Raw genomic sequence first — 11,932 nt, 5'->3', positions numbered from 1 at the left:
TGTAGTTTTTCTATTTAACTATGAGTTTCTACCGTATAATTTTTTTTTTATTTCTAAAATGCATTTGCCTGCGGGCACCAACACCCTCCTTCTATTTTTTTTTTTATGATTTTAAGCTAGCTGAATTTTTCAAACGTTGATTACAATACTTATTAGCATCAATAGTTTTTTCTGTTTAAAAAGCTGGAGATTGTAGTTTTTATTTTTAACTATGAGTTCTTACCGTATAATTTATTCTTATTTTTCTTTTTTTGTTTTCTAAAATGCATTTGCCTGCTGGCGGCAACACCCTCCTTCCATTTTTTTTTTTATAATTTTAAACTAGCTGAATTTTTCAAACGTAGAATACCCGGTTCCCTATAAATATTTCTTCTTATATGAGCTTATTATCGTGAATAGTTTTTTCTGTTTAAGAATCTGGAGATTATTGTAGCTTGCAATTTTAAATATGAGCTCCTACTGTATAATCTTTTTCTATTCTTTTTTTTTTTTATTTCTAAAATGCATTTGCCTGCGGTTGCCAACACCCTTTCTTAAATTTTTTTTTTACGAGTTAAAGTCTAGTTCAATTCTTTCAACATTTCTTTGATGAAGTCATTGGCATCAATATTTATTTCTGTTTAAAAAGCTGGAGATTGTAGTTTGATATCTTCAGAGTCCCTACATTATATTTTTTTCTATTTTTTTTTTTCTTTTGATTTCTAAAATGCATTTGCCTGCTGGCGACAACACCCTCCTTCCATTTTTTTTTTTATAATTTTATGTCTAGCTGAATTCTTTCAAACGTTGATTTCCCGGTTCCCTCATAAATATTTCTTCTTAGATGAGCTAATTATCGAGAATAGTTTTTTCCGTTTAAGAATCTAGAGGTTTTTATTTGATATCTTCAGTGTCCCTATGAGTTTCTACCGTATAATTTTTTCTTTATTTCTAAAATGCATTTGCCTGCGGGCGCCAACACCCTCCTTCAATTTTTTTTTTATGATTTAAAGCTAGCTGAATTTTTCAAACGTTGATTACGATACTTATTAGCATCAATAGTTTTTTCTGTTTAAAAAGCTGGAGATTGTAGTTTTTCTATTCAACTATGAGTTTCTACTGTATAATTTTTTCTTATTTTTCTTTTTTTGATTTTTAATATGCATTTGCCTTCGGGCGCCAACACCCACCTTTAATTTTTTTTTATGATTTTATGTCTAGCTCAATTCTTTCAACATTGATTACCTGATGACCTCATAATAATCATTCTTTGATGAAGTCATAAGCATTAATAGTTTTTTCCGTTTAAAAAGCAGGGGACTGTAGTTTTTCTATTTAACTATGAGTTTCTACCGTATAATTTTTTCTTTATTTCTAAAATGCATTTGCCTGCGGGCGCCAACACCCTCCTTCAATTTTTTTTTTTATGATTATAAACTAGCTGAATTTTTCAAACGTTGATTACGATACTTATTATAGCATCAATAGTTTTTTCTGTTTAAAAAGCTGGAGATTGTAGTTTTTCTATTCAACTATGAGTTTCTACTGTATAATTTTTTCTTATTTTTCTTTTTTTGATTTTTAATATGCATTTGCTTCCGGGCGCCAACACCCACCTTTAATTTTTTTTTATGATTTTATGTCTAGCTCAATTCTTTCAACATTGATTACCTGATGGCCTCATAATAATCATTCTTTGATGAAGTCATAAGCATTAATAGTTTTTTCTGTTTAAAAAGCTGGAGATTGTAGTTTTTCTATTCAACTATGACTTTCTACCGTATAATTTTTTCTTTATTTCTAAAATGCATTTGCCTGCGGGTGCCAACACCCTCCTTCCATTTTTTTTTTTATGATTTTAAACTAGCTGAATTTTTCAAACATAGATTATCCGGTTCCCTATAAATATTTCTTCTTAGATGAGCTAATTATCGAGAATAGTTTTTTCTGTTTAAGAATCTAGAGGTTTTTATTTGATATCTTCAGTGTCCCTACATTATATTTTTTTCTATTTTTTTTTTTTTTTTGATTTCTAAAATGCATTTGCCTGCGGGCGCCAACCCCCTCCTTCAGTTTTTTTTTTATGATTTTAAGCTAGCTGAACTTTTCAAACGTTGATTACGATACTTATTAGCATCAATAGTTTTTTCTGTTTAAAAAGCTGGAGATTGTAGTTTTTCTATTCAACTATGAGTTTCTACCGTATAATTTTTTCTTTATTTCTAAAATGCATTTGCCTGCGGGCGCCAACACCCTCCTTCAATTTTTTTTTTTATGATTTTAAACTATCTGAATTTTTCAAACGTTGATTACGATACTTATTAGCATCAATAGTTTTTTCTGTTTAAGAATCTAGAGGTTTTTATTTGATATCTTCAGTGTCCCTACATTATATTTTTTTCTATTTTTTTTTTTTTGATTTCTAAAATGCATTTGCCTGCGGGCGCCAACACCCTCCTTCAATTTTTTTTTTATGATTTTAAGCTAGCTGAATTTTTCAAACGTTGATTACGATACTTATTAGCATCAATAGTTTTTTCTGTTTAAAAAGCTGGAGATTGTAGTTTTTCTATTCAACTATGAGTTTCTACTGTATAATTTTTTCTTATTTTTCTTTTTTTTGATTTTTAATATGCATTTGCCTTCGGGTGCCAACACCCACCTTTAATTTTTTTTTATGATTTTATGTCTAGCTCAATTCTTTCAACATTGATTACCTGATGACCTCATAATAATCATTCTTTGATGAAGTCATAAGCATTAATAGTTTTTTCCGTTTAAAAAGCAGGGGACTGTAGTTTTTCTATTTAACTATGAGTTTCTACCGTATAATTTTTTCTTTATTTCTAAAATGCATTTGCCTGCGGGCGCCAACACCCTCCTTCAATTTTTTTTTTTATGATTATAAACTAGCTGAATTTTTCAAACGTTGATTACGATACTTATTATAGCATCAATAGTTTTTTCTGTTTAAAAAGCTGGAGATTATTGTAGTTTGCAATTCAACTATGAGTTTCTACTGTATAATTTTTCCTTTTTTTTCTTTTTTTGTTTTCTAAAATGCATTTGCTTCCGGGCGCCAACACCCTCCTTCCATTTTTTTTTTTATGATTTTATGTCTAGCTCAATTCTTTCAAACGTAGATTACCCGGTTCCCTCATAATAATCATTCTTTGATGAAGTCATAAGCATTAATAGTTTTTTCTGTTTAAAAAGCTGGAGATTGTAGTTTTTCTATTCAACTATGAGTTTCTACCGTATAATTTTTTCTTTATTTCTAAAATGCATTTGCCTGCGGGCGCCAACACTCTCCTTCAATTTTTTTTTTATGATTTTAAACTAGCTAAATTTTTCAAACGTTGATTACCCGGTTCCCTATATATATATTTCTTCTTATATGAGCTTATTATCGTTAATAGTTTTTTCTGTTTAAGAATCTAGAGGTTTTTATTTGATATCTTCAGTGTCCCCTACATTATATTTTTTTTTATTTATTTTTTTTTGATTTCTAAAATGCATTTGCCTGCGGGCGCCAACACCCTCCTTCATTTTTTTTTTTATGATTTTAAACTATCTGAATTTTTCAAACGTTGATTACGATACTTATTAGCATCAATAGTTTTTTCTGTTTAAGAATCTAGAGGTTTTTATTTGATATCTTCAGTGTCCCTACATTATATTTTCTACCGTATAATTTTTTTTTTTGATTTCTAAAATGCATTTGCCTGCGGGCGCCAACCCCCTCCTTCAGTTTTTTTTTTATGATTTTAAGCTAGCTGAACTTTTCAAACGTTGATTACGATACTTATTAGCATCAATAGTTTTTTCTGTTTAAAAAGCTGGAGATTGTAGTTTTTCTATTCAACTATGAGTTTCTACTGTATAATTTTTTCTTATTTTTCTTTTTTTGATTTTTAATATGCATTTGCCTGCGGGCGCCAACACCCACCTTTAATTTTTTTTTTATGATTTTATGTCTAGCTGAATTTTTCAAACATAGATTACCGGATAAGGGATATTTCTTCTTACAACCTGGAGATTGTAGTTTGCATTCTTAAATATGAGTTCCTACTGTATAATTTTTTCTTAATTTTAGATTCTGAGTGGAACGATGAATGTATTGATTTTACAATGATGTGTGTTTTTTTTTTTTTTTTTAAATTTTTTTTGTGTCTGTGTACACGATTAGTTTTTGAAATAATGCTATGATTTTCAATTTCAGTATCTTGTTCGATCAGAAAGTGAATATCGTTGGTTCATTGGGGAGGTCAAAATTTAAATTTCCCGGTAGTTTTCAAAAGCGCCGGGTTAAACAAAAGAAAAATTAAGGATAACGGGAATTTTTACGCAAAATTGATTTTTCACAAAATTGAATTTGGTTTTGGTATAACATTAAAATAAATGACCGTAGATATATGAAATTTTGACTGAATGTTTATCTTAGCATTTTCTATACACCATAACGTTTTCAAAATATTTTGATTTATTTTGAGCTCTTTACGGACATTTTAATTTTCCATTTTTTTTTTTTGATAAAAAAGCTTGAAAATTTAATAGAAGGCTCCTAGTATATTGTTTCAAAGGCAGATAAAAAAATTTTAAAATCGTTAGTCTACAGTTTTTTTTTATAAGCATTTAAATTTCAAAAAATGACAAAATATGGAAAAACCACGATAATTTGCAAATTATTTCGAGTTATAAATTCATAAAAATTTTCTTTTTAAATCTAAGATATGAAAATGTGATACAAGATTCCTTATAATATTAAAATTTTACTGAATGTTTATATTAGCATTTCCTATACACCATACAATTTTGAAAATATTTTTACTCTTTTTGAGCTGTTTACGGACATTCTCAGTTTTAAATTTTTTAGTTTTTTTTCTATAAATATCAATAAAGTTTTATCTGTTGGGCCAAAAAGTGTATAAATTTAATACAAAACTCCTGATATATTGTTACAATATCAGTTGAAAAATATTAAAAATACATAGGCACAATTTTTTTTTATAAGCATTTAAGGATCAAATTTTGACAAAATTTATCAAATTTTAATTTGAAAAATTATTTTGAAGTTAAAAATTTATAAAATGTTCGATTTTTGTATCTAAGAATTGAAAATTTAAAACAATATTTCTTCTTACATGAGCTTATTATCGAGAATAGTTTTTTTCTGTTTAAGAATCAAGAGATTATAATTTGATATTTATAGTGATATTAAAAATAATAAAATAAAAATTGGAGAAATAATGAAAAAAAATTAAGAAAAAATTATACAGTGGGAGCTCATAATTAAAAATAAAAACCAACAAACTCCAGCTTTTTGAACAGAAAAAACTATTGATGCTAATAAATGCATTTAAGAAGAAATATTTATAGGGAACCGGATAATCAACGTTTGAAAAATTTAACAAATCATAAAACCATAAAAAAAAATTGAAGGAGGGTGTTGGCGCCCGCAGGCAAAGGCATTTTAGAAATATAAAAAAAAAAGAATAGAAAAAATTATACAGTAGAAACTCATAGTTGAATAGAAAAACTAAAATCTCTAGCTTTTTAAACAGAAAAAACTATTGATGCTAATAAGTATCGTAATCAACGTTTGAAAAATTCAGCTAGCTTAAAATCATAAAAAAAAAATTGAAGGAGGGTGTTGGCGCCCGCAGGCAAATGCATTTTAGAAATCAAAAAAAAAAATTTAGAAAAAATTATACAGTAGAAACTCATAGTTGAATAGAAAAACTACAATCTCCAGCTTTTTAAACAGAAAAAACTATTAATGCTTATGACTTCATCAAAGAATGATTATATATGAGGCCATCAGGTAATCAATGTTTGAAAGAATTTAGCTAGACATAAAATCATAAAAAAAAAATTGAAGGAGAGTGTTGGCGCCCGCAGGAAAATGCATTTTAGAAAACAAAAAAAAAAAAATAAGAAAAATTATACAGTAGAAACTCATAGTTGAATAGAAAAACTACAATCTCCAGCTTTTTAAACAGAAAAAACTATTAATGCTTATGACTTCATCAAAGAATGATTATTATGAGGCCATCAGGTAATCAATGTTGAAAGAATTGAGCTAGACATAAAATCATAAAAAAAAATTAAAGGTGGGTGTTGGCGCCCGGAAGCAAATGCATATTAAAAATCAAAAAAAGAAAAATAAGAAAAAATTATACAGTAGAAACTCATAGGTGAATAGATAAATTACAATCTCCAGCTTTTTAAACAGAGAAAACTAGTGATGCTAATAAGTATCGTAATCAAAGGTTGAAAAGTTCAGGGAGCTTGAGATCATAAAAAAAAAATTAAAAGGAGGAGGGTTGGCGCCCGCAGGCAAATGCATTTTAGAATTCAAAAAAAAAAAAAAATAGAAAAAAATATAATGTAGGGACACTGAAGATATCAAATAAAAACCTCTAGATTCTTAAACAGAAAAAACTATTCTCGATAATTAGCTCATCTAAGAAGAAATATTTATAGGGAACCGGATAATCTATGTTTGAAAAATTCAGCTAGTTTAAAATCATAAAAAAAAAAATGGAAGGAGGGTGTTGGCACCCGCAGGCAAATGCATTTTAGAAAACAAAAAAAGAAAAATAAGAAAAAATTATACAGTAGAAACTCATAGTTGAATAGAAAAACTACAATCTCCAGCTTTTTAAACAGAAAAAACTATTGATGCTAATAAGTATCGTAATCAACGTTTGAAAAATTCAGCTAGCTTTAAATCATAAAAAAAAAATTGAAGGAGGGTGTTGGCGCCCGCAGGCAAATGCATTTTAGAAATAAAGAAAAAATTATACGGTAGAAAGTCATAGTTAAATAGAAAAACTACAGTCCCCTGCTTTTTAAACGGAAAAAACTATTAATGCTTATGACTTCATCAAAGAATGATTATTATGAGGTCATCAGGTAATCAATGTTGAAAGAATTGAGCTAGACATAAAATCATAAAAAAAAATTAAAGGTGGGTGTTGGCGCCCGAAGGCAAATGCATATTAAAAATCAAAAAAAGAAAAATAAGAAAAAATTATACAGTAGAAACTCATAGTTGAATAGAAAAACTACAATCTCCAGCTTTTTAAACAGAAAAAACTATTGATGCTAATAAGTATCGTAATCAACGTTTGAAAAATTCAGCTAGCTTAAAATCATAAAAAAAAAAATGGAAAGAGGGTGTTGGCGCCCGCAGGCAAATGCATTTTAGAAATCAAAAAAAAAAAAAAAATAGAAAAAAATATAATGTAGGGACACTGAAGATATCAAATAAAAACCTCTAGATTCTTAAACAGAAAAAACTATTGATGCTAATAAGTATCGTAATCAACGTTTGAAAAATTCAGATAGTTTAAAATCATAAAAAAAAAAATTGAAGGAGGGTGTTGGCGCCCGCAGGCAAACGCATTTTAGAAATAAAGAAAAAATTATACGGTAGAAACTCATAGTTGAATAGAAAAACTACAATCTCCAGCTTTTTAAACAGAAAAAACTATTGATGCTACTAAGTATCGTAATCAACGTTTGAAAAATTCAGCTAGCTTAAAATCATAAAAAAAAAATTGAAGGAGGGTGTTGGCGCCCGCAGGCAATTGCATTTTAGAAATCAAAAAAAAAAAAATAGAAAAAAATATAATGTAGGGACACTGAAGATATCAAATAAAAACCTCTAGATTCTTAAACAGAAAAAACTATTCTCGATAATTAGCTCATCTAAGAAGAAATATTTATAGGGAACCGGGTAATCTACGTTTGAAAAATTCAGCTAGTTTAAAATCATAAAAAAAAAAATGGAAGGAGGGTGTTGGCGCCCGCAGGCAAATGCATTTTAGAAAACAAAAAAAGAAAAATAAGAAAAAATTATACAGTAGAAACTCATATTTAAAATTGCAAACTACAATAATCTCCAGATTCTTAAACAAAAAAAACTATTCACGATAATAAGCTCATATAAGAAGAAATATTTATAGGGAACCGGATAATCTACGTTTGAAAAATTTAGCTAGTTTAAAATCATAAAAAAAAAAAATTGAAGGAGGGTGTTGGCGCCCGCAGGCAAATGCATTTTAGAAATAAAAAAAAAAAAAATAGAAAAAAATATAATGTAGGGACACTGAAGATATCAAATGAAAACCTCTAGATTCTTAAACAGAAAAAAACTATTCTCGATAATTAGCTCATCTAAGAAGAAATATTTATAGGGAACCAGGTATTGATGCCAATGACTTCATCAAAGAAGTGTTGAAAGAATTGAACTAGACTTAAACTCGTAAAAAAAAATTTGAAGAAGAGTGTAGGTGACCGAAGGCAAATGCATTTTAGAAATAAAAAAAAGAAGAATAGAAAAAATTATACAGTAGGAGCTAATATTTAAAATTGCAAACTACAATAATCTCCGGATTCTTAAACAGAAAAAACTATTCACGATAATAAGCTCATATAAGAAGAAATATTTATAGGGAACCGGGTAATCTACGTTTGAAAAATTTAGCTAGTTTAAAATCATAAAAAAAAAAATTGAAGAAGGGTGTTGGCGCCCGCAGGCAAATGCATTTTAGAAATCAAAAAATAAAAAAATATAATGTAGGGACACTGAAGATATCAAATAAAAACCTCTAGATTCTTAAACAGAAAAAACTATTCTCGATAATTAGCTTATCTAAGAAGAAATATTTATAGGGAACCAGGTATTGATGCCAATGACTTCATCAAAGAAATGTTGAAAGAATTGAACTAGACTTAAACTCGTAAAAAAAAATTGGAGGTGGGTGTTTGCACCCGCAGGTAAATGCATTTTAGAAACCAGAAAAAAAAATTAAAAATAATTTAGAAGACATCTGGTTTTCAGTGTTTAAGAAATCTTATAGAATGACCAAGAGCAGCTTATTAACAGGCAAATTAATATCATAAAGCAAAAACAAATGGCACCAGGTTGTCAAGTTTAAATTATAATATAAGTTTAAAAATCCTTATAAAAAGATCAAAATTAAGTTAAATATATATAAAAAGAAAAATTAATGGGAACACGAAGGCCTGCAGGCAAATGCATTATAAGAAGTATAAAAAAAGTAGATAAAAATAAATGCTTTAAATACTATTGAAAAAAAAACTAAAAATATAAATAGCTAAACGAACTAGAGTTTGCTGTCTATAACCTCCAGGACTTTAAATTATATAGTAAGTACACAGGTAGGTACTCAGTGCAGTCCCAGGTACATCTGGTTAGTCTTAAAAAACATTTATACAAAAAAATCTACTATATGTAGTTGAATTTTTTGATTTTTATTTTTAATCAAAAAAAAAAAAATTACGAGGAATACCTGGATGAAATAATAATACTATACAAGAGAATACGCTGGAAGCTAAATATTGTAATACATTTTAACTATAATCAAAAACTAAGTATTGTTTACATTAAAATAAACCAACAGTTATTATGATCAGAGGTGTATAATAACCGTAATATGTGTTTTAGAAAATGTATAAAAATTAATGTGATTTATTAAGGATGCAATAAAATTAAATGGGAAGAGGTCCTGCGCAGACTCTTGTATGTAATTGTAATTTATGAAGGACATATAATAATGTTTAATTTAAAATAATATTGTGGTTAATCTGGGTCTACAGTAAATTCTAAGTGGGAAGGAAACCTTGAGAATTCTTCGACAATATGATATTAAAACACAAAACGGTATTTTAAATTAAAACTATATTGAATTTATACATTTTCTATTTATAAAACCTTATAAGTATTGAAAACCTCGTAAACTCTTATAAAATAATATTTTGTTATATTTTAAAATACATTTTATAATTTGTTGTGGTAAAAAAATCATTAATTAAAGCTGGCACTATTTAAGCTTTTAATTGCCTATACACTGGTACAACTCTATCTGACAGTCTTTAAGATCGTGTTAAAAACTATGATAAATAATAAATTAACGTCTAATTTCCTGTCCTATCCTAACCTAACCAATTTAATAATATTTAAATATTTTCTTTCATTGTTATGTTTTCAATATCGAATACCTGTACCTATAGTTGGTAGCAAAAGATCATTGCAAAGCTCACGACCAGTGATGATAGTCATCTATCATCACCATAGCTTCAACTAACCTTCTTATGACTTATTAGGACACTTTGAATAAAAAGATCCTGAGTGGGTTGCCTAACTTCAGTGTTTGATTATAAAGCTGTTCCTTTGATTGTAGACACCTTAAGCTTAGATCAATTACTTCTATGGATGGAGCCATACCCAGCTCACTCGTGTACACAATTTGAAGTACACAATATATGCCACGAGTCTCTGACATTTTTATGGTTACATATAAATTCACATTGATAAATATGGCGTACGTATCTTATTCAGATACTTGTCGCTAATATGTGCTTTAAATTATCTGGATATGGGCCCATTCATAGTATATGATCTAAGGTGAATACAATAACCGTGATCACAACTTGAAAGCATGATTGGGTGTTAATTGTAAAAGTTATGAGTATTAATGATTTATCGTCCTACAAGTGTGTATCAATTTCAGCAGATCTTATTTAGCATTGTAAATAATAATAATACAGTCGAATATAGGCACAATTAAATCAGAGTATTTAAATATTATGTTATTGCATATTATAATATATCATTTATTTAACTATTTCAAATTATAATATACAAGTATATGTCAAAATATATAGTCTCAATAGAGTTTTGAAAAAAACACATACCGTTATTTTTAAATAATTAAAATTGTCACAAAAATAATAATAAATATAATACAAGTATACCTACGTCAGGTTTTAAAAATCAAAAGAAATGGTTTTGACAAAAGTTTACCTACTAATTTCATTAGAAATTATTCGTTGAAAGGAGAATGGAAAGATCGATCGACAATCGACGATTATCAACAACTATTGAATATTATCGACAGAGCCGTTAATATTTGGCGCCCAGGGCAAAATTAAAAATATTCGCCCCCTATTTTATTTATCATTAATCATAAATCACAATGCATTTAATTTCTATTTAATTAAATTTAAGCCCATTTAAACATACCTGTTTGCACGGTGTTCATTACTATTCTCCTAGTCAGGTATTTTAGGATTTAACTTTTTCCAATTATTAAACTTTTTTTGTGGATCTATTATTGATGGAGAAGTCATTGTTTTGTTTGCGATAAGCATACACGGAAAGCAATGTATACATTTAGTTTTATTGCTGTACAATAGCCATGAACCTTTTCACCATTTGGTAGAATTTTATTATATTATATTAATTTTATCGATTAATTATATACAATTTCCTCTACAATTTCACTACTATGGTTTTGTTACAACTAATAGTCGAATTAGATGAAGAATTATCTTGATTTGATTTATTTATCCATTGAGTGGCTAACAATTTATTTTCTAAATCGTTATTCTTTTTTTTCTATCTTGTGCACCCGATAGTTTTTTAGGGGCCATTCTATAAATCAAAAATATACTGCCATTAACTACTGCTATTCATACACTATGTAGGTAATAAAAATATATAGTATATGTCTTATCTTAAATCCTTAAAAAAACTCAAGAGCAAATTTGGTTTCAATGATGGTGTACTGATGTAAATCGTATATCGTCGGTAAGTCTAAAATTTACTTTTTTTCAGGAAACACATAAAGGTGTTTATAAAATCAATATTTTTCTAACTTTGCTACAAATATATAAAAATGATCTATAAATTATAGTTATATTTTAATTATTTTATAAATTAACCAATTATTATTATTGGTAATGATTATTTATGGCTTACGAGGTATTGTTTCGTATTTTTCATAGATGTATGCGACATATTAGATTTTAAGTAATGGGTTTTTACTACAGTTTGACAAAAAATTCTGTCATAAAAATTCTATAAATTGAATAGACAATAATATAAAATATCTTTGTTATTTTTATTAATTAAAATTCA

Source organism: Acyrthosiphon pisum, chromosome A3 (genome assembly GCF_005508785.2).
Source record: "Acyrthosiphon pisum isolate AL4f chromosome A3, pea_aphid_22Mar2018_4r6ur, whole genome shotgun sequence".
Taxonomy (NCBI): domain Eukaryota; kingdom Metazoa; phylum Arthropoda; class Insecta; order Hemiptera; family Aphididae; genus Acyrthosiphon; species Acyrthosiphon pisum.
This window is presented reverse-complemented; position numbering follows the sequence as displayed.